This window comes from Eptatretus burgeri, chromosome 5, assembly GCF_056783735.1.
Source record: "Eptatretus burgeri isolate ZD-2024b chromosome 5, Ebu_testis_v1, whole genome shotgun sequence".
NCBI classification, from domain to species: Eukaryota; Metazoa; Chordata; class Myxini; order Myxiniformes; family Myxinidae; genus Eptatretus; species Eptatretus burgeri.
Window position 1 is genome coordinate 38,477,683 of NC_140965.1, and position 25,013 is coordinate 38,502,695.

Sequence of the window (25,013 nt, forward strand, 5' to 3'; positions counted from 1 at the left end):
TCACTTGGATGCGGGGAAGTTGATGGGCCAGGACACTCTGGGTCAACGAGTTTGAAGCTTTGACGTGGATACATGGTCATCCCTTAATGGCGACCCCACAACAAGACAATGAAATCATCATGGTCATGACTAATCATCTTCTACGATGACTCGTACTACTACTACTACTACTACTACTACTACTACTACTACTACTACTACTACTACTACTACTACTACTACTACTACTACTACTCCCACCACCACCAATGTTGTTACGTTTGTGGGGAGGGTAGATATTACCATAGAGCAGATAGTAATGTATAGAGTAGCATTACTCATCTGTGTACGAGTAGTTAACCCATCTTGATGTAATAAGTAGGGAAATGTTAGGTTAAGAATTGGCTTGTTTGAATGTGCACAATACAGGGGTTGTGTGTGGTAATAGTTTGCTTGGGATTATGGTTAAGGAAATTGTGCGTATAACCTCTATCTATGTCAACCTCGACCGGGTGCGCGAGGAAGCTTTGCAAGTCAATGGGGCGGAGCTAAAGCCACCTTCCAGGGGCAGAGTGCTGCCTGGGGAGAAGAGGGATGAGCCTCTTCGGGAAGTTGGGGTTCAAGAGAGGTAGTCTTGTAGGAAGAGGGCGGTATCATGCACCCCCCGGAAATATACTTCTAATCAGTGTTTCTAGATTGGAAAAAGTGCGTAGAAAACGATGAGCGATGTTGAAAAGTTGTCAAAATGTCCCACGTATCATTTTTATGCAAATTAGTGCCCCCATTATCGAAAAATCTAGTTTCACTGTATCTCAGCCAATATTGCAGATAACTGAATAAATAAGGTGTCTAGACCCATGTTTTGAGGGTCAAATATCATAATAAAACTATTCTTAAAGTGATCACATGTAACTCTGGCATGCTATTATGCAAACTAGTCCTGCCATTACTGCCATTTCCTATTTTCATAAATGTATTCAATACCTCCGTTAAGAGTTCTGCATCTTCGTCGATGCCAACTGATTTTGCTGGGTATTCAACCTCCAAACCAACAAGGTAAGAAATTAATTCAGCTACACACATGTGGATGTCAGTTTCTGCATGGAACCATAAACAGGCAGCATCACAGCTGAGCAAGCTAGCACCATATTAGCTATAGCTCGCCTCTTAAAATCTACGTAGGGTTCTAGCTTAATTGTTGTTATCACTGCTTGTATCCCAAAAACATTTGTTAGCATCAAACATTAGGCCACTGTAGAACATGATGGTTGCACTCAGAACATCTGTTATCAGATTGAGAAGTCCAGATTTCATAACAGGGCACCTTTAACATTAATGGTGATTTCTCATTCATTTCTCTAACAGTGGTGGTAGAAGTAGACATTAAGCCGGCATGCCTAAAATAAAACAGAGTGTAGATCCTGCAGCCCACAAATGCTCTCCACCTGCATGCATCTTTCATGTGCCATCCATGTCTGATCATGGTCATTTTACACCCCTCACTAAAATCAAAGGAACTGCTACAGAAAAAAACTACAACAGCTTCAGAAGATCCAGGATCGACATCTCCACCAATCACACGAGTCCCCATATCGGATGCAATCAGTGTGTGACCAGATCCCTACAACTCTCCCCGATGACCTGGAAAGTGTTGAGTATCACCGCAACTGTTATCAGCGCTTTACTGGCAACCTTCAGCTGCTGGGAGATGATACAGAACCAGAACCATCAACCTCACAGTGGCATCACTCCCCTCATAAATCAGGGGGTTCTGCTGGACCCATCTTCCTGCCAGAGTGCATTTTCTGTGACAAAGTTGAGATCAAAGATGGCCATCGCAAAACTGAGAGACCTGCATACTTCACATCTTATAAGAACAAAGAAAATGCATGGGAGCAAATTGAATCGCAGGCTGAGAAAATGGGTCTAGTTCGACTTCATAGACAGGTGAAAAGTAAAGACCTCTTTGCTTGTGAGGCCAAACACCATCCGTCATGCATGGCAGCTCAGAGAAGATCATTTTGGCTGGACCAGTGACCAGGAAGCCATATGACTTCAAGATGTTCCTTGCAAATGACGACAACAAAAAGCAGATCTGCCAGCTCCTGCTGCGTGTATGGAGTGACCAACAGGTAGCTTCAAAGCTGGAGAGAACAGAGATGACAGTGCTGATCGTGGAGGGGAGAGCCCACCATCTTGTCTCATCAAATGGCAAGGTAAATTGAAAACCCATATTATTATTAATTATCATTACCAGGATTAACTTAAATAATATTGCCAACATGCTTCTTGGTGATTGGTGAATAATAGTATAAAATTTTGGTGATTGGTGATGCGATTTTTTTCTTTCAGTCTCATATTTAAATATTGGTAAAATTGGTAAATTATAAGTGATTATCTGTGATTTTTGTCTGGATCTAGAATTGGTGGTGACTGAAGTGCAATGCCCCTTTGTGTTTCAGGTTGAGGTGCGTGAGCTCCCCACAATCTACAGCAACCAGGAAGATACTGATACAAGAGTGGTACTGTACCTCCATCGTGCTTCTGCCCTCGGATACAAGAATGCTGTGGTCAGAACACCTGACACAGATATCTTCACGATTCTTCTCTACCATGCTCATGCCATCAAGCTGACTGTATACCTGGATATGGGGTCAGGGAAACATTGACAACTTCTCAACCTCTCTGAGCTTGCAGATTCCCTGGGAGAAGACTACTGCGCCACTCTTCTTGGGTTCTATGTGTTCAGCGGAGAAGATTGTACCAGTGCCTTCAAAGGGAAGGGGAAGGTGGGGCCCTTGAAAAAGCTGGAGAAGAACCCCAGGTTTCACAAGGCGTTCAGTCAACTCGGTGACAACTGGAATGTCAAGCCTGAGGTGCTGAGGCAGTTGGAGCAATTCACCTGTCTAATGTATGGACAGAGTCGTGAGTCTTCAGTGGACGTCGTTCGTGCCAAGTTGCTACGCAAAATGGTTGGGGAGGACAAGAAACTCACTTCCAAGTCTAAGTTCGACCTGGCTCGCCTTCCTCCATGCCACTCTGCTCTGAAGCCGCACGTCCAACGCGTGAACCACCGTGTCGCCTTGTACAAGCGAGCTGATGAAGCTATTCTGGAAAAGCAAAAACCCTATGATGAGGGGCAAGGATGGATGATGACTGATGAAGGAGTGTTCAAACAAGTATGGTCCTGCGGTCCTGTCCTACCAACCTCGCTAGTTGATCTCCTGGACACTGGAGAGCATGAACAGGAAGAGGAGGAGGAAGAGGAAGGAGAGGACGAGTTGGACTCTGATGATTTCATTGAAAACGATGAGTGATTCATGGCGGAGAAGCATTTTCCTGACTGTTTATCTGGAATGGGAAAGAGAAGAAGAGTTCTATTATGATGTTCGACCCTTGTTCTACAAAATAAATAAACATTAGTTAAAAACACAACAACATCTGTCTTGACACCTTATTTGTTCAGTTATCTGCAATATGGAGTCTCTTAATTGGGAAAAATGTGATTATTTTGTCATGGCGGCACTAATTTGCATGCTAGCATGACACAGACACATGTGATCACTTTAAGAATAGTTTTATTATGATCTTTGACCCTCAAAACATGGGTCTAGACACCTTATTTGTTCAGTTATTGGCAATATTGGCTGAGATATAGTGAAACTAGATTTTTCGATAATGGCGGCACTAATTTGCATAAAAATTAAAAAATTAAAATACGTGGGACATTTTGACAATTTTTCAATATAGCTCATCGTTTTCTACACATTTTTTCCAATCTAGAAACACTGATTGGAAGTATATTTCCGGGGGGTGCATGACACCCCCCTCTTCCGACGAGACAAAGGAGGACTGTCGAGGTCGGAAGAGTCTGAGGGAAACGTGAGGAGAGAACAGTGGACCTCTGAGGAGAACTGACTGAAAGGGAGAATCATTTCTGAGGAGAGTTTTAAGGAGGTTGTCCTGCCTGCCTGTCTTCGCCCTGTGCTTGTTCGTCGCCCAGAGCCTGTTGGTCATCCTGCCCATCACATCATCCTTCCTCATCTTCCTGCTCATAGCCTGCTCGCCCCAGCTACCATCAGAGCTGAGTTCCCTAGTTTTTTCCCCTTCCCGTCATTGCCTAAATCTGTGTGTGTGGTGCCATATGTTTTATTCACATTAGATATAATTATTTATTAATTGCATTTCTTTCTACCCCATCCCAAACCGCCATCGTCTCCTCGTGATCAACACCCCTGGTTCTTTTTTTTATATATTGTGGTTCAGGAATAAACCCGTTGGTTTTAAGCTTTAAGGTTCTCGGTGCTTCTCCTCATGACCTGCACGCACGTTATCCGCCATTAATTGGGAACGTCGTCTGAGGGAGTAAAAAGCCAGTTTGGCTCATCCGTTCAGCGGTGATGTTAATTGACATGGACATGACATTTCTGGCATGCACATAAAAAAATAAACAACAAAAAAAAACAATGGCATGGAAATAAGCCCTTCGCTTTGTTGGCATAATTAGCCTACCGAGACCAATTTGACAAATTATTCTGCCCAAATCATTTGGCCTCCACTTCCAACTTCTGGCCAACAGAGTTCATCCAGTCAGTAAACTAAATGTAACTGCAAGCAACCATTTTTCAAAATGGCTGCCGCAGCCGTCTGGGACCGAATCCACAATGGCTCAACATCCAGATCCGTTCACAATATATTGGTCTATATCTGTGCTAAATTTGATGCTTGCATCACAAAATGCACAACAGGTTGGAGATGTCACCCCACTAATACAGCTGTCCCCTTGGAGGTGTTCATAAGGTCTATTATGTGGACGTCTATTTGATGCATGTTTGCATTTTTAGACATCCCTCGAGGTGTTCTGAATTAAATTGGGAGAAATCTGTGGATGGAAAATGAACAGGTCCCTGCTGCTGTTTTGTGAGATGCTTGCATATGATATTTGAAAGCTCTTCCCAGCCATGGGGAGAGGGAATCAGACTTGTCCCATTGGGATTTCACTGTCTGTGTTTTCCCCGGATTTCTTTTGATTTCATGTGGAATACCTCGAGGGACCTCGAGCAATGTGATGCATGCATACTATATCAGACCGCTTTGAAAGGTCTTCCAGCTATGGGGAAAGGAGGTGGGTGAGAAGAGGAGAGGAGGGAGGGAGGGACAGTGGTTGAGAGAGAGAGGGGAAAAGACAAAGGTAGTAGGTACATCAAAACCACTTTTAAAGCTTTTGAAATAACGTATAGAACACCTCTGAAAACTCTTCTCAGCCACAGGAGAATTGACTGGCGTGGTGAAGGAAGACGCTGGCCTTTGGCTCTTGGTTGGGTCGTGAGGAATGGACTATGAGCCTCATCTATGACAAATAGGGGTCAGTGAGGATGATTTACACATGAAGCAGTTGCACGGAGTCTCTGCACCTTGGTGTTGAATGCTGCTCATGGATTGCCTGACATACGTTTGTCCCGCTACGAGAGAAGCGACTTGGCGCCATTTTGCGCGTGCCTTCACGTGCAAATAGAAGCGCCTCGATTCCAAGTTCCACAAAGACCAGCTCCGTGCCAAGCTAAGTACAAGAATAAAGGAAGGGTTTTCTTTTATTTGTTTCCCTTTGTCTGTATTTAAGTCCATGTGTAGAGGTGCCTCGACTCAGTCTTTTATTTACTTCACATTATTATCATTACCTTTTGATTATTGTCCTTTGTAAATATTTGTCCATTTTCATCAAATGTGTTAGTGTTAAGTAACTGTATCCGTGTATTTGTCGTGTGGTTCGAGTATAAAACCCCCTGTGCTGTGCATCCATTTCTGTTCCCCGTCGCACTGCCATTGCACCCTTTTCCCTCGCGCGCGCATTCATCTCCGAGAGTCTCGGCTGTAGGCCTCCAAGGGAGAAGTTCGACCATCTTGGGGCTGGTGGTGTGAACCGCCCATCACCACAAATTGGGTAGGGGGATTAACCTTGACCGCCACCACCACGACAATTGGTGTCGGGAGTGGGATCTGAACTCTGATCAACATTTCAGAGGGGACATGAAATTGTTGAACATGCTAATTGGTGTCGGGAGAAAAGAACGCATGGAAATTTGAGAGAATTATTTTTTTCTGAGATTAAACGCATGCTTGAAATGGCGGACGAGTTTGAAATGGTGGTTCGGAGGGAAGGTAGTATATATGAAGGAAGCGAGTCGAGTGTATAGTTAGTTGATAAGCATAGGGTAAAAGTTTCCCCCATCCCGAGCGGGTGCACCCACCGCAAAATATCCCTCACGGAGGACATAGCAATTCCATTGGGATCCACATCCAATGGTGGCAGATCGGCCTCACTAAAGCCACTGAATGCGAGGAAGTTTATGGAAGGAATGATGGAAATGATAAAAGCAATGGGGGATGAGGTGAGAAGGTATATGTAAAAAAATGAACAGGATTATGAAATAAATGACAGGTGATATGAACCAGCATACGCAAGAAATGAGAAATTCACAAATAAAATAATTGACAAAGTGAATGAGGACCTGGAAGGCTATCACACCCGTGTGTATGTCGTAATGCTATGGCAGGTAGAGGAATTGGGATCTTGTCAGTGCCATGGTAGTGGTTTGGTGCAAGGGTTGGAAACTCGTGTCACAGGGCAAGAGCTGGTGTTAGTTAACAAAGGCTTGTGGGAATCACAATTGAATGGGGAAAGGATGGATGAGACATTACAGGAGCAGCTGAACTCTTGGGACAATGCCATACAGGGAGAAGAGAAAGAACCAAAAGTTTCTGCTTGCCTCAATGGTGATGTTGATGGTTCTGTCGAGTCCATACCTCGACTGACTGACTTGCACGAAGTTGGGTTGGACTTGCTGCAATTTGATATTGCAGATGTTACTGAACAGGGTCGAACAGATTTGGCAGAGCTAATGTTTGAACCATTTGCAGGACATGCAGAGGAGGAGAGTTGCAGCAACGGTAGCTTCCTGGTGGTTGAGCGGGAGGCTCATATTGAATTAGACCAGAGTGAGTCAACTCCAGGCTTTGAAGAGAAACATTTCTGCATTTGCATCTTGGGCAAGGTGTCTTGGTGCCAACACAGTCTGGAATGCAACACGTACTTTCTCCTTTTCCAGCAACTCTATTCTCAGCTGTACGTTCTGCAATTTGCTCCACAAGCTTTTGCGCGGTGGGCACCGCAATATTCTGCAAGATTCTTCACTTCCAGTTGCTAGGCTGGGGAAGTTTGGTCATGTGTGAAAGCACCGTCATGACCGTTGTTTTTGGCTTTTGGCCATCTACATCGTGTTGAATCTAGAGAAAGTTGACTGCCACATTGGGTGGCTGGTTTTTCCATATGTCTTGGCAGTGATGGACGGGGAGCTTGGTGCTGCGGGAGAGAGTGGCATTGGTGCTGTCTTTCGGCTGATAGTGGAGCTATTCACCTGTATGGACAGTGAGCTTAGCCGTTTTGAAGCAGGTTCTGCATCTTTGGATCTTCCGCATGCTATTTCTATGACACAAGCCGGACGGTGTTATCTGGCACCTCTCACCCAGATCATACCAGATCCGAGTCTCTGAGTCTCCTGTCCCATGGAGGTACAACTGTGGTACAATGGAGAGTAGGGGCCGCACATCACGGCATCTGCACTGGTTGAGCATGTGAGTCCAGTCGTGGTGATTTCAGGAGAGGAGGAGCCAGAACTTGAACTGGAACCAGAACCACAGCCCTTGCCGATTCCAGAACCCAGCATTTCAGAGGGACCCGATGAAAAAGATCTGATAGAGAGTTTACGCCAGGAGAACAGAGGATTGCGGATTGAACTGCAGTCATTCAAGAGCGAAACCCAGAAGCTGATGAAAAGTCTTCAGGAGAGAGTGTGTGAGCTCGAAGCTGAGTTGGATAACGATCGCAGCTGCCAGCAGCATGTGCAGGCTAACACTCTAGCCCTGCAAGCTGAATTGGATAGGCTGTGCTGGCAGCAAGCCAAACAAGCACAGCAAGAGCTCACTGGAGCCGAGAAGAAAATGAGGGCAAGTAAACGACGGTATGGGAAGATGAAAGACAAACAAAAAGTTGCACAAGGCCAAAACACATCTCAACTTACTCCAACTCTCATCGCAGGTGGCCTGGCAAACGAGCATAACAGCCCGGGGTTGGGTGATGGTGTTTGCGTTAACCATAGTGGCTGTTTGTCTGGCTTTTGTCTATCGTGGATGGTAGAGTGTGGTTGCCGGCATCCATGCGTGCCTGGGAGTTATCCTCATGCTGGTTGTGGGTCGGCCGGTCATGGCCTTGTTCTGCACTCAGCCTGGCACGCCCATGAGGTGCAGTTTTGGCTTGGTCCGCTGGGCCGTGGCAACGTCTGCCTGGATTATGGCTGTGGCCACGGTTTTTCCTGGAGGGGGATACAGGCATCGATTGGGAATAAATGCGAGAACTTTGGGTCTACCAGATCCCGGGGGAGGATGTTAGGCATCGATCTTGAGTGGACAAGAGAAATCTGTGTCGACCAGATCCCAGAGGATCGAGGCATTAATACAGGCATTAATTGGGAATGGACTTGAGAACTCTACACCTACTAGATCCCAGAGAAGGATGTAAGCATCGATCGGGACAGGATGAGAGAAATTTGGGCCTGCTGGATCCCGGAGAGGGATGCAGGCTTCTGGGAGAGGATGAGAGAAATTTGGGTCTTTAGGCCTCTAACTCTCTCACCGCAGGCAGGTCGGTGGTCTTTCTGTCTTCTTCCGTCTCCTCTCCGGTCTTGCCCCCCCCCTTGCTCTGTCTGCGATTTGTCCCCACCATATTTCCGCAGGGCGCTCAAGGTCCGCCAACAACCCCCTTCTGGTAAAACTACCAAAATCACGAATCACTGCTCACCTTCACTCTTTCATTCCTCTTTTTCCCCACCTTTGGAAAAAACTCCCTCACTCTGTTCAATTCCATTCTTCCCTCCAGGCCTTCAAAACAGCTGTTCAGCACCACCTCTTATCGTCCCTCATCAAAATCCTCGATCTTTTCTACCCCCATTAATTCACCCCAAACCCACCTCCTTCAAATTCCCTGCTTTCCTTCCTGAAAGTCCCTGTAATGTCCATCTTGTATACCCCATGTTCCCAGCCACATCCCTCGCCCTTCCACAGATCTCCTAATGTCTCTGTTCCCCACTGTTTTGTCCTTCCCACTCCTGCCCCTCTTGTCTCATGCCCCCTTGCTGTGCGTTGTGTGTTAGCTCTCATACAAGCCTTGACAAGGTATACAAAAAACAATAACAAAAAAAGTCTTTATCCAACTGACGCCGACCTCTTCCACTCAATTATCATTTCTGTACACACCTCATCAATGCCTGGTGCTCCTCCCTCTTCAATACCGTCTGCACATTCTCCACCAACTCCACTTTCCACAAAACATAACATGGTAGCTCCAGCGCACCGTTGCTTCCTTCCCGGTTCAGCAGCTCTTTGAAATATTCTTTCCACACCTTCAATACTGCCCCCCTCTGTCACTCACCTCCCATCAACATCCTCAATAAGAGCCCCCCCCTGCCCCCTCATGTCCTTACGATCCTCATCCCTGTCACGAGCTAATTTAAATATCATCTTCCTCCCACCATACTCTTCCAACTTATTGTACACATCCTCTTCCATATCATTCTTCACCTTAAAGTGCACCTCTTGTGTAGGAATGTTGCAGTGACAATGGCAGTGGGAAAGGTTTGACAGAAGCTTGGTTCATGCTGGTGGGTTCTTGCAGCGGACTGCTGCTGGCTTGTGCATGAGGTCGGGAGGGAGACACGTGAGATATAGTGAGGCTATGGCTGCACTGAACCACTGGTCAGGTCAGGTATGGGAGCATGCACTGGAGCAGCGCATCGCTGCATCCACTTTCCACCAGTACTCCAGGGGCCTCCACCTGGTCATCCCCCAAGCAGATGCCTGGCCCATCCCCATCTCCTTGAGATGCCCATCAACCTGCTGCAACCATAGGCACGTGGTCGGCCCGTTGGGCTCCTCTACCCACGAGGCACCATCGCTGAGAGAATCTGGTGAGCAGGATGACTGTCAGGAAAACGAGCCACATGTCCATATACATGTCCATATTTAATCGTGATCGCCACTGAGCAGCTGTGCTTTGTTCCCTTTCCCCCAATTTTCTCTGTCAATAAATTACCTATTTGATGAAAACTTATGTAGCCATCAGGAACGGGATTCTTCATGGTTGGAAATTTGTTTTTTAACCCTCGAGACGGGCAGATTGGGTCCGCGCGTTCCAAGATGAGTACAGGCCTCGCCAAGTCTCCAGACAGGCTGCAAGTCTGTTCAGTTCAATGTGCACCCATAAGCACAGTGGATCCAAGTCATTACATCAAAACTTCAGGTGCCAAATAAAGAAATTGCAATTTGTGTTTCTCATGTGGCTGGCTTTATTTTTAGAACAAAAAGGAAAAATAGGTTAATTCATGCATTACTCATAACTCATAAAATATCAAAAACCAGTTAGTGGTGTTAATGTGGTTTGCATATAACACTCCATTTTTGTTATGCTTCCACTTTCCAGTATATGGGGCCGTATAATTTGATGTGAATGTGAAAACCTGGAGCTAAACAGAGAATACCTATGGGCTTTAGATTATGTACTCTGTCATGTGTATGATGCATTTAGAGTCAGATTTTCTGATCTGGGAAGCAAATGTAATGTGAGGAAGCCGATGGTGTCACAATGATGATGTCATATAATGATAAAGGCAGTGCTTTGCCTGGCCTTGAAACCTCCAGGGCCAATTCTTCTTAATCTTGGAATGATATGGCATTCATGGAAAGTGCACAATCTTCAATACCCCGTGAGCCATTCTTAAGCTTTTGGGGATTTTTAAGCTTAAAAACAGTCACTTGGATGCTAGTTAAAATGTGTTGTCATTGTGTTTTCTAACAATTGGCTCGTTGATGTTTTTCCAAGTGTTGTTGTTATTAGTATGCTTAGTTGGCATAGCTACAATAATATACAATGTAGTTGTATGAGCTGTCCTCAGCCTGCAGCAGTTTTGGGACAACATCTCTGGATAACAGAAATACAATGCTACTGCCGGCAGCATGTTTACAGCACGTGATCAATATCGAGGGTGGGAAGGTTTGGTTTCATTCTCAAGTTCAAGACCAGTCTTGGCATTTCAAACCGATTGTAAAACCGGTTTTTATTGTATCACAAACTGTTAGGGTGGGTACAAAAGGTGAATTTGAAGTGGAGTACAATCTTTGCTGAAGCTAAAGAGTTCATGGAATACATTGCCCCATGCTATCATGAGAAACAAGGACATGGGTGGGGTTTATGAGCAGCAAGTTTGATTGGTCGTAATGACGTAAAATTCCAGAATATTTTGTCCAAGTACTGATAAGCAGAAGGGTTTTGAAAGTGCCAAAAAGGCGATTTGTGTTCTGAAGTGTTCAAGTATGTAATTCAATTGAAATGAAATAAGGATTTTAAAGGAGGCAGAAAACAAGCTTTTTGGGAAGTTTACCACCATTGATGCAGAGTCTTTTTCACCATCTTATTTAACAAGTCACATTCGTTTTTCGTGCTTGTTGTATGTGTCCTTTATGACGTCCTTAAAAACAGTAAATTTCCTGTTTTGAATGATTTTCAATTTTGTGACTGCCAGACAGGGCAGACAGACTAAAAAAATATTATCTCACTCTTTGTGCATGTGCAATCGTGACAAATTCAGGGCCGAAGTACTGCTAAACTACACGTTCGTTTTCCGATTCATTTACAAAATATAACATTCAATTGAAATTAAATTGTTCCTCAATCATAAATCGACATTTGTCGACAGGACAGACAGACGGACAAAAATTAACGAATTGCTTAACCCCGCATTTCACTTTGTACGCATGGGGTAATGTCTTCACAGCAATAACTATGTTCTACTATGTACTTAATAGATTACTACTGTACTCAATCAATGTGATGACGTTCTAATAGTACATACTTAATAGACGTACTCACATTGTATTACATACGTCATAGACATACTCATTTCGTACTGAGTACAGGCATCAAGCAAACAAGCAAACAAACTCGGTTTTATATTGTTCCTGGTTTGGCGGCCGGTTCACGAAGGGCTTCTTGGGCCACTACTGACCTTTGACCCTGAAACCGACGAAAGGCAGATGACTCCACAGCACGACATGCTGCTAAGCAACCACGGAAGCCATCTGAGACAATTAATTTAGGAAGGGTTCTCGCGTACAATTCCCGTGTTACTTTCCAAACAAATTACTCCCCCCAGATAGGGAACTATGCTCTTGATGCCTCACTACTGTATATCAAAAATGGCCGAGCGATACCCCAGTCACTGACTGTTGCATAACAGTGGGGCAAAACTCCAATCCATTATTTACACCATAGTGTCTAACTGAGGGAGAAAGATGATCGGGCAGATTGGAAAGTATATAGAAGATTGAGCAAAGGACAAGTATTTACAGGGAAAAAAAGTTTACATGAGAAGGATCTTACCCTTAAACACACAAGCCCCTTTGTCAGTCAACTTAACATGAATATACAGACATAAGCACTTCAGTCACTCCGGGGAAACAAAACAAGCAAGAGGGATAGTGAGAGAAAGATAAAGGTAGGATTTGTTGGTGACCCCTTGCCCACCTGGCATAAGCCTGCGCACTTACTTTGAACCCAACATTACAGATGGGGAGGGGGGGCGGGGGGGGAGAGAAAGATGGTGTGATGCGCCACGTGGGGAGAGATGCGTTTGATGAAATCATGAATGTGAATCAGTAACCCAGCCCTGAATGGGTTAAGGGTGCAATTGTTAATTTCTCTTGTGTGTTCCAAGTGAATTATTATAAATAAGGACAGAAAGAGAAGATACTGCAACTCAGTGTGTCGCCGGCGCGTCCACGGCAAAAAACTCTGTGGCTTGTCAGTTCTCGCTCCGCAGTACCAGTCCGTTTGTGTCCACCGGGGCTTGTTCTCACAACTGCTCGCTCTTGCAATGTCTTGCTTGTCTTTCAGATGTTCCCTGGATGCATTTCAGCCCCAGTCATGGAATTATCCAGCCTTATATAAAGCACCTGGTCGAGGCATGATTGGGAAACTGGCAGGTCTTTGTGCAGCTTCCTGATTGGTGTACTCTCGTTGCCATGCGGTACTTATTAGTCAAGCTCATGGTCCTGCAGTGGGGTCAACGGCCAATTCCACCCATGTGTGATGCTTTGCTCAGATGGTTCTCCCATTGAAGAGATTCGCACAGGTGGTCCACATCACCTTATGCCGACGGCTCTTAGATTTGTAATGAGATGGGTTTTATAAAATGTGTTGTGCGTTGCAAAATGTGTATGGGTGTGCTGCAAAGACGTGTGAGGAGAGGGAGAGGGAGAAGGAGAGGGAGAGGGAGAGAGGGAGAAGAAGAAGAGAAGGGATTTAGATAAAGAAGAGTTACAAAGGGGGTGTTCGAATCTACTGCACAAACACAACGCATTTCCCTGTCCACATATATGAGGGGCGAGGTAATCTAACTAAACAAAATACAACTGATCCTGTATAACCAAACTCCAGGGTTCCTTTATGTTTGAGATAGATGTAACTCACCGGGTCTTCCGAAACCACAACAATGTTATTTTTTAGACTAGTAGAGGTACCTGTATCTTACAGGGAAGGAATTTAGAGTTTACTAAAGAGGACCAGATAATATGTAAATTTCCAATTGATTCATCACATATTATTTAGCAGGCAACACTATAATAATATTGTAACGATTAGTACAATATATGCAATATCTAAATGTATAAAATTGTATTTTCTGTCTGCCTGTCTGTTGATCTGTTCATCGATAGAATCGGCCCCACCGGTAGTAACCCCGTCATGTTGCATACCGTTGGAATCCTCTTGACAATGGAGATGCAAGAAAACATTTTCAAACTTACAGGGTTGGCGGATCACTGTAGGGGGGGGGACCCCCAATTCTATGGGAATGAGTATCGTATAGCGCCACCTGATGGTAAGCAGTATTAGAAATCATCTTCATATCTATCATTGCCAAGTTCACAATTCTGGCACCCAACAACCAGACTCGAAAAGTTGTCTATCCAGGAGGAACTGCAATAATTATTATTGTGTAGCATTACCTTGTTGTATCGTTTTATAGCCTGTTTTGCCTGTAATTACCCCCGCCAAAGGAGAGGAAATTGCATTTGAGTCTGTCTGTTTGTCTGCACAGAACTTTAGCGTTTTTCTCTGCAACCGCTTGTCGGATTGACACAAAATTTTCATCATAAGAGCGACTACGCATGTAGAATGTTTTAATGATAACTATGATGTTATATGTCACATGGTGTAGCAGCCATGTTGAAAAAAGTAAAAACTTTGCACCTCTGTATCTCCGAAATTACACCATGGGAAATATTGAAACTTAGCACACGGCAAGTACTCCTCGTGGGGATCAAGTGTGATTTGTTTATGATGGCATTGGTGCCTTCATTATGATGTCATAATTGCATCCAATCAGTATGAAAATTTTTGTGGGTCATCTAGGGATAAATTGGTGCACAGAAAAAAAAAATTGATGACATCATCGGTCATGTGGTTCGGCAGCCATATTGTTTTGTTGTCTTTTTTTTTACTTTCAAAAATCTTCTTCTCTGAAACGGCAGAACAGATCGAGGTGAAACTTTACAGATATGATCGTCCCTCCATGAGGAACAAAAGGTTCACACCTATGATGTCATAGGTCACATGGTTTGGCAGCCATATTGGATTTACCCAAAAACCATTAAAAAAATCCCCTTCTCCAGGACAGATCGAGGGGAAACTTCACACACGTGTTCCCCCAGCTTTGGGGATACCAGGGTGTTCACAAATCATTGATAGGTCACATGCTCTGGCAACCATATTGGATTGAGCGAAAATCTTTGAAAAATTATTTCTCTTGAACCACTTGATCAATCGGCGTAAAACTTCACAATTATGATCTAGTAGTGATGCTGAATGTATGTTTTAAATTTCAACCTGATCGGATGCATGGTCTGTCAGCCAGAATATATTTTTTTTGTTATGGGTTATTTTATTTATTTATTTATTTATTTGAATAAGGCTCACTTGGCTGTGCCTGGATGGGTTTGAGGGTGGAGGAGTAACAGCTGAAATGTGACTCTTATCCAGGTTCCTCCTGATGACTTTTGTTTTTTTCTTGTTTAAGTTCCTTCTGATGACTCCAATGCAGGACAGCACCTATTTGGTCTTCCATTTGATTTGAATTGCCTATTTTAATCCCATTCTAAATTCAACTCAATAATAATAAATGTCATGGGTCAGGGTCAAGTGTCAGATCAAAGCGGGACATCTTGGTACCTGGTCATCACTGTTAGCAGTTAAAAAGTGACAGTTCTAGGTATGTCTATTATTACCTCCGCCACCAAAGGTGAAGGACGTTATGTTTTCACCCCTCTCTGTCTGTTTGTTTGTATCTGTCTGTCTGTGTGCAGGATATCTCAAGAAGTTGTGGATGTATCCAGATGAAATTTAGTGGGCAGGTTAGGTGTGTGACAAGGACAAACTGATTGGGTTTTGATAAAGATCCGGATCTGGATCCGACGACGATAATTTTTAAAGTGAATATTCACCATTGAGAGATACGGCCAAAAACGATTATATAGCACGATATTTCAAAAATGTATTGGGCCTGATATGTTCTCGTGGATCAGGCATCACGGGGCGGAGGAGGTATGCGCTCGACCGAGTGCCATTCCAGGTTTATATGTTATCGCGAAGGACTCCGTGGGATATTTAGCATCCAAGCAATGCCAGCAGACGGGATTCCCATTTAACATCCATCCGAAGGACGGCACACACATTAATGAATCACCCTGCTTGTGAAACACACCGGGATGATAGTTGATAGATGAGTCAAGATGCGAACCCATGCTAGAAAGCTTACAGACGAGTATGCTTCCCTCTTGGGCATCTTGTCAGTTCCACAACAACTGAAATTAGTTTATGGAACATTGAAATGTTGTTTTGGTGAAAAACCAACAAACTGTCTCAGACACAACAATCCCTCTTCAAAGAGGTGTTTGTGAGGTACAAGAAAACCTTGTGAGTCAACCTTGAATACCTGCTTTAGAAGTATCGTTCGCTCGAAGTCGTGCCAAAACAAATATGAACGACAACTCGTTGATTTATAAAGAGTTGCGAAATGGAACAGAGCAAATGTTGTGAATGTAAATGTTGTTTGGAGTTCATGAGGATATCAACCCAGAAAGGAAATTATTTGACGACGACCTTTAAGCTTGATTTTCTCTCCTTGGTAATGCAAGATCTTCACAACAGCCTTCAATAGTGTGTAGTAGGTTTATGTGGCGTTTTTTTTATTATCTTGAGAATTGCATGACCTCAGTCTTCTTCGACCCTTGCCATATATAGCTACATATCTAATATATATATATATATATATATATATATATATTTATATATATATATATATATATATATATATATATATATATATATATATATATATTCTGATGTCCCATACTCTGTTACAGAGCGTCGGTGCTGCCGAAGCCATGTATTGGGGAGGGTTATACTGCATGGTTTGCCATTGCCTTCCCGGCAGTAGTTAGGGCATTAATTTGGAATTTGTTCAGGGTGCTGGCGATAGCTCGCCTGCTCTTCGCGAAGGACACCGTGGGGTCTATAATGTCCACTAATTCCAGTAGAGTGACAGACGGGGCGCCCACTTTAAGATCTATCCAAGAGACGGCACACACCTTGATGAATCACACTGCCTGTGAAACACACCGGGATGACAGAAGTGAGGGAGATTAAACATGCTGCCATATGTTTGCAAATACACAAAAATAAAACAAAATACTTTGCACACGTGGGGGATGAAACAACTTACAATCTGTCCGTGCGTTCGGCTGTCTCCTGTTTCTGGTGGCCGCTTTCCACGCCGCGTTTGAAAAAGCTCTGCGCACAGTCATAGCTCAACATTCAACCAGAAGAAATTTTGAACCTTCAGGGATGTTCCCCTTCTTCACGCACGGTCACTCAGGTGCCTTGCCACTCTCTTCACCTCATTGTGAGGACTGGGGGGGGGCGGCGGTGGTTAGGATGGTGATGAGAACTTTTAGACACATTACAGAAGGGCAGGAAAGACTTTGGTTTTCTGCTTAACACTCTTCATGATTTATCATTTCACACAGAAACCGAATACCGAGGCTAGACATTTATTAATGAGATAACTACTATATCTTACACCCTTTAACCCCTATGATCATGCTCACAACAATATTTAACCATGGGAAGGGAAAGGAGTGGGGGAGAGGGTACAATTGGAGAAATTTAAAAAAAGTTCTGGGAAAGGGAGGGAATAAGGTTGGGGATGAAAGGAGAAAAATGTAAAGTCAGTTTGTGTGAACAGGAATAGGATCATTAAAGGAATAAAAGTTATATACACGGAAAAGAAGGCTGTCAGGAAAGCCTAGAGGTATGCACACACTCTCCCTTGAGCTGTCTCTTTACTTGCCTGGGTTCGAATCTCGGCCCAGATACAAACTACCATCCTGGCGTTCTGGAATAGAGAACCATGCTGGGCGATGCATCAATGTGTGTGCACTGTCCCGCAGAAGGACAAGCTGGGGGACCGGTCTTCTGGCACTGCTTGTTTGTACACGTTAAAAATCCCACGAGGTCTTTGGCAAAGAACAAGGGAGTTATTACCGGCACCCTCTACAAATTCCTGCCCAAATCACCTTCAGCTGTGTTCCCGGTGTTGGAGTAGCGACCCATCCAGGACTGTTTCCACCCTTAAAATGTTTCTCCACTAGCCATGAGATGCCGCAGAGTTCTGTAAAACGAAAAATGATATTTTGTAAAATGTCGAAAAGGGTGCGTGTGTGAAGGGTTGTCAAAACTTCATTTTCCACATGATATAAGGCTCGTAGTGGAGCCGCCACACACACACATATACACACACACACACACACACACACACACACACACACACACACACACACACACACACACACACACACACACACACACACACGAACATAAGCGACACAACACAAGACTGTTTGATGAGACAAACACAACCACTGAGCTTGGGGGGAGTGCCGACACTTCCCCGGGTACTCTGGGTACCAGCGACGTCACAACAATGGCACAGATTTTCTCACCACACTCAGAGGGGCATTTCCTAAGGAGGAATTTCTTCCTCCTCATGGAGGCCAACCTATGAGGATTATTCTCGTGTGGATGAGGATGTGTGTCCATGCTCTAACCTTTTCAACGTTAAGCAAGGATCGAGCAACACGCACCATTTTTAAAGTGTTTGGTATGACACGGCCAGGATTTGAACCGCTGACCTCCTAGACTCCCAAACCCTGCCGTTTTAACGTGTATATGTGCAGTAGTGTGAATATTTTGAGCTTCTTTGGCTTACGGGATGGCCTATCGGTATATACATTCGCCTCAAAACAGTCGAGCATGGGTTGAATCACGGCCCAGCTATAAACTATCAACCCAATATCACAATGTGTGTGCCGTCCATCGGATGGACATGAATATATATATATATATATATATATATATATATATATATATATATATATATATATATATATATATATATATATATATATATATATATATATATATATATATTAGGGTGTTCCAAAAAAATGAAAGTTTGATTTTTGCTGCTCCCTGATTTTGCCTTTGTTCCAATACCCCATAAGAACTTATAGGTCAAAAATGAACAAAATTCCATCATATTTAGGGGTTCCTCAAGTTGGCACAATTATGTCCATTATGGAGAGGGCATTTTGCACTGCAATGTCGAAAAGCTCATCTCGGTCTCCTTGGAAAATCTATTCTTTCATCCTATATGACTGCTGTGGTTTTTGAAAATATCAAACAACCATATTAATTGTGAAGTGTACTGCGTTGTTCACATTCGACGGCAAGTTGTCAGTTCCAGTTTGGGAAATTTCAACAATATTGTGCCAACTTGAGGAACCCCTAAACATCCTCCAATCTGCTTCATATTTGGTGTCTATGTGTCTACTGGCAAATGGAACAAAGACACACCCAGGGAGCATGAATAATCATACTTTTATTTTTTTACCCCCTATTATGAAGCATATATATATATATATATACATATATATATATATATATATATATATATATATATATATATATATATATATATATATATATATAGATAAGTCCTGGCAAGGAGGAGTGATGTAAGCGACATGTTTTAATGATTTGATGATGATAGGTTCGGATGATAGGGGAAGGGTTAAAATAGTACTATATGGCATTAATTCCAAAATGGCTGATGTGGCCCTTACATCACTCCTCCTCGCAGTGCCGTGTGTGTGTGTGTGTGTGTGTGTGTGTGTGTGTGTGTGTGTGTGTGTGTGTGTGTGTGTGTGTGTGTGTGTGTGTGTGTGTGTGTGTGTGTGTGTGTGTGTGTGTGTGTGTGTGTGTGTGTGTGTGTGTGTCGGGCATCCTAAACTGAGCGTGCCGTCTCCGGTATTCGTTGGTGGATGTTAAAGATGCCATGGCGTCCTTTGCGAAGAGTAGGTAAGCCATCACCGGCACCCTGAACAAATTCCTGCCCTAACCCACAGAGGGCATTGCATCAGCAGCACAGCCATGCCCTCAGCCAATGATGCTGCATCCTAAATGAGAAGCAGATTAGCTAATTGCCATCATCATTTTGATGAACTGTGAAGAAGCATTTGTTGTGGGTTGGATTAAGAATAAATAAGCCAATGATGTGTTGTACATGAGAAACAATTTTTCACGTCAAGGGGGAAACCATATGAGTACGAGTGCAAGATAGATAAGGTGTTTGCTTTGCATTCCCCAAGACCGCAAACTGTTTACATCCCTGATTTTATATCACTGTACTTTTTATATCACAGGTTACACAGGATTTATTTGCTCGGTATCAGCTGATAACATTAGACTCATTCGAAAAATGCCATAATATAGCGTGTCTCAGAAAAACTTATCAAGTTTGAAATGCTTATAACGTCTTTACGTTTAGCCTTACGATTTTGAGACTGGTATCAATAGGAAGAGCAACACGAAATAGTTATAGAATCACAAGAGCTCAAGAAATTTAGTTTCAAAACGATAACAGTGGAATCATCATTCTTAAGATATCTTCCCACTTGGGAACACTTTGTTCTTCACTTCACCGAGATTTTTTTTTTAAGCAATCAAAGAACCTGGATAAAAGATGATGATAAATTCTGAACTTTTTAGAGTTTCCCTTTATAATGATGCCGGTCTCATATTCATGGGACTGAGAAGAAACGTTGTTAGCCTTTAAAACCTCCGGACCTCCTGAGCCTCAGTGTAATGTATAACCTTACTTGGGCAGATCATATCTAGTGGTTGGCCTCCAAAGCTGGCCACCACCTTCTCTGGAGGGCCTAGTCACTCCTCTGCCATTCTCAGCTTATACTGGTGTCCAAACCCTTTATCTGGAATGTGATGAAATATGGCTTCCCACTGCTGGCTGCTGCTTTCCATCTTGTCCCATTGAGGCCCTGCAATATGTAAGGCCCTCCGCATCATTTGAATCTCACGTTACAAACCATAGGCAGGTTGGTGGCCTCGCATTTTTTTTTAACCAACTCTATTCTGGTCTTGCTCCTGCTCTCTCACCTCTCCGCTGAACCCCTTGCCCCTCCATGTCATGTGTGTTCTGTCAGAAACCATTTCCTTGTCACACCATCCCGTCGAAATTCCATGCTTACCTCAACTTTTTTTTCTACTGATCTCACCCACGGAACTGTCTTCCTGAGTTGGTTGTCACGAGCTCTTCCTTGAAGAACTTCGCGTCCACTCCACCACCCATCACCACCTCATGTTCCCACCTTTCTTCAACAATATCTTTCCTTGTTCTGTGGCACAGATTTTGTTGTCGTCCCACTGTTTACCCTTTGCCCTATTTTGTCTGTTGATCCATTCTGCTCAAGATTGCTTAAGTCTCAATAAGTGTATGAAATATAGAACAACTTTCTAGTACCTCCTCATTTGTTTTGCTTTCTGTCCAACTTGTCTTCCTATCCTCTGTCCGGAAAGATCTCAAAACTTTTTGGTAGTCTGGTCCCCTCTTTCAGAGCCTCATACAGTACACCACCCCATCTCACTTTTCAACCATCTCTTCTTCAGCCTTTAGTTTATCCTTTTTTTGTCCCCCCGTCCCTTCGACAAGGTCGGGGATGGGGGACATCAAAATGAGCTCCGTTCAACCGATCGACCGTCCATGTACTTTTGTGTTCCCGATATTTCAAAAACCGTTGAACATTCAGCTATCATATTGCAGATATCTATTCCTCATGATATTATCTCGACCTGGTGAGATCATGACTGTGATTGCCTCAATCATGTTGCCATGGCAACCATCTCAGTACTTTAGCTTGTGTATGTGATATTTCAAAAACCGTTCAAGATTTACCACCCAAAATGTGTGGGACCTCGAGTATCGGCTCCTTGTTGTAAATAGTCTTTCCTTTTCCTGGCTGCTGTCCCTCCCCGAGCTATCCTCGATTTAACTTCCTCTGAGCTGTTTGAGCCCCAGCCATTGGATGTGAACAGCTCCCCAAATAGTATGTTTGTTATTCCTGTTTGAGCACATAACTCGTGATGCCAAACTCCCAGGTTCAAGTCCCACATACTGTTGGGTGTTTGTGTGTGTGTGTGTGTGTGTGTGTGTGTGTGTGTGTGTGTGTGTGTGTGTGTGTGTGTGTGTGTGTGTGTGTGTGTGTGTGTGTGTGTGTGTGTGTGTGTGTGTGTGTGTGTGTGTGTGTTGCGACATTGTCTCCTAACTTCTTTGTAATCGATGCTGGTGGCTCACAATGATGACGAACCGAATAAATAAACAAACAAATAAATAAATTCCCCACACGTTTAAGCAGCATTCCGAACCATTATGATGGTAATTCTTCCTGAAAGAGTCCAATCCCCTCATTTTCAGTCTTCTGTATATTCTGATTCTGATGTACCATAACTCTGTCACAGAGCATCGGTGTTGCCATAACAGTTTATTGGCAAGGATTACATTTGGTGGTTTGCCATTGCCTTCCCAGCAGTAGTCAGGGCAAGAATTTGGAATTTGTTCAGGGTGCCGGTGAGAGCTCATCTATTCTTCGCAAAGGACACCATGCAATCTTTAGTGTCTACCAACTAGTTTTCTTGCATTTCATCAGCTCAGATCTACACCAGATATTTTCAACATTTTAAATCAGAATCACACGAAGCATTCACTGATGTGCATGAGAGCTCAGATCGACTGCACCTGTAATTTGTGAGCAGCACACCTAATGGTGCATTAACCTTATGGTCATCAATGGTCCATTCACAGGTGCTGTGTTGGTTCATCATGGCTGCATGACAATGTTTGACAGTACAGCCCCATGGCTCATTTGTTCTGCTATCTACCTCATGAGGTATTTGCACCATGGGATCTTTAAAGTCATCCATATGATTTATTATCACTTTGTATGCAGCCTCTGGCTGCTCAATGCATTACTTTCTGGGGTGTGGCTGTGCCACTAATGCAATTCCCCCTGTTTCCAGTAAGCTGATACTCATTTTGCCAACCTCAGAAGGATGACAGGCTGAGTCAACCCAACTGGTGATATTTAACGTCACGACAGGGGCTCGAACTCAAGACCCTAAGATCTTAAGCCAGCCACCTTACCCGTTAAGCCAACACCACGCATCCACATGATCACACAAAGGACACTCCAGTGCCGTGGTCAATGCTTCACAGAGTGACCTGCCATTCCATTGCAGAAATAGATCATCAATTGGACTGTACTTTGTAGTCGGATCTCATTCTCTCTGAATCTGATATATGACCCAGACTCGACACATGAGAATACTCCACCGTCGCTACCAAATAAACCATCCTGGCAGCTCCTCCAGACCAAATGTTTGTCCAATGAGCTGGAAACAAGAAAAGCATTTCGAAGGTTCTTAAGATGACCCAATGGCTGGCAGGTTAAATATAGGACTGATAAATCTACACACTGTACCAACATCGTCATCCTCTACAATCTTATAAAACTGATAAATCTACACACTGTACCAACATTGTCATAATCTACAATCATATAAAACTGGTAAATCTACACACTGCACCAACATTGTCATCCTCTACAATCATATAAAACTGATAAATCTACACACTGTACCAACATTGTCATCCTCGACAATCTTATAAAACTGATAAATCTACACACTGAGCCAACATTGTCATCCTCTACAATCTTATAAAACTGACAAATCTACACACTGTACCAACATTGTGATCCTCTACAATCTTATAAAACTGATAAATCTACACACTGAACCAACATTGTCATCCTCTACAATCTTATAAAACTGATAAATCTACACACTGTACCAACATTGTCATCCTCTACAATCAAATAAAACTGATAAATCTACACACTGTACCAACATTGTCATCCTCTACAATCTTATAAAACTGATAAATCTACACACTGTACCAACATTGTCATCCTCCACAATCTTATAAAACTGATAAATCTACACACTGTACCAACATTGTCATCCTCTACAATCTTATAAAACTGATAAATCTACACACTGAACCAACATTGTCATCCTCTACAATCTTATAAAACTGATAAATCTACACACTGAACCAACATTGTCATCCTCTACAATCTTATAAAACTGATAAATCTACACACTGTACCAACATTGTCATCCTCTACAATCTTATAAAACTGATAAATCTACACACTGAACCAACATTGTCATCCTCTACAATCTTATAAAACTGATAAATCTACACACTGTACCAACATTGTCATCCTCTACAATCAAATAAAACTGATAAATCTACACACTGTACCAACATTGTCATCCTCTACAATCTTATAAAACTGATAAATCTACACACTGTACCAACATTGTCATCCTCCACAATCTTATAAAACTGATAAATCTACACACTGTACCAACATTGTCATCCTCTACAATCTTATAAAACTGACAAATCTACACACTGTACCAACATTGTCATACTCTTCAATCAAATAAAACTGATAAATCCACACACTGTACCAACATTGTCATACTCTACAATCTTATAAAACTGATAAATATACACACTGCACCAACATTGTCATCCTCTACAATCTTATAAAACTGTTAAATCAACACACTGTACCAACATTGTCATCCTCTACAATCTTATAAAACTGACAAATCTACACACTGTACCAACATTGTCATACTCTTCAATCAAATAAAACTGATAAATCCACACACTGTACCAACATTGTCACAATCTACAATCATATAAAACTGTTAAATCTCCACACCGTACCAACATTGTCATCCTCTACAATCTTATAAAACTGATAAATCTCCACACTGTACCAACATTGTCATCCTCTACAATCTTATAAAACTGGTAAATCTACACACTATACCAAGATTGTCATACTTTACAATCTTATAAAACTGATAAATCTACACACTGTATCAACATTGTCATACTCTACAATCTTATAAAACTGATAAATCTACACATTGTACCAACATTGTCATCCTCTACAATCTTATAAAACTGATAAATCTACACATTGTACCAACATTGTCATCCTCTACAATATTATAAAACTGATAAATCTACACACTGTGCCAATATTGTCATACTCTACAATCTTATAAAACTGACAAATCTACACACTGTACCAACATTGTCATACTCTTCAATCATATAAAACTGATAAATCAACACACTGTACCAACATTGTCATCCTCTACAATCTTATAAAACTGATAAATCTCCACACTGTACCAACATTGTCATCCTCTACAATCTTATAAAACTGGTAAATCTACACACTATACCAAGATTGTCATACTTTACAATCTTATAAAACTGATAAATCTACACAATGTATCAACATTGTCATACTCTACAATCTTATAAAACTGATAAATCTACACATTGTACCAACATTGTCATCCTCTA

The 25,013-nt window shown here is 42.8% G+C and overlaps 1 long non-coding RNA gene and 1 pseudogene across 2 annotated transcripts; one reads left to right on the forward strand and one right to left on the reverse strand.

Moving 5' to 3' along the window:
- The first annotated feature begins 1,985 nt into the window (after positions 1 to 1,985).
- LOC147026265 (uncharacterized) lies at positions 1,986 to 3,374 on the forward strand (annotated as a pseudogene). The gene is made up of 2 exons (XR_015058255.1): positions 1,986 to 2,195; positions 2,442 to 3,374. The product of XR_015058255.1 is annotated as an uncharacterized LOC147026265 (transcript).
- A 13,124-nt stretch (positions 3,375 to 16,498) lies between these two features.
- LOC147026266 (uncharacterized) lies at positions 16,499 to 18,480 on the reverse strand. Its single transcript, XR_015058265.1, has 3 exons — positions 17,719 to 18,480; positions 16,866 to 17,052; positions 16,499 to 16,749 (listed from the first exon to the last, which is right to left on the reverse strand). It is a non-coding gene; the product is annotated as an uncharacterized LOC147026266 (long non-coding RNA).
- Positions 18,481 to 25,013: the final 6,533 nt, after the last annotated feature.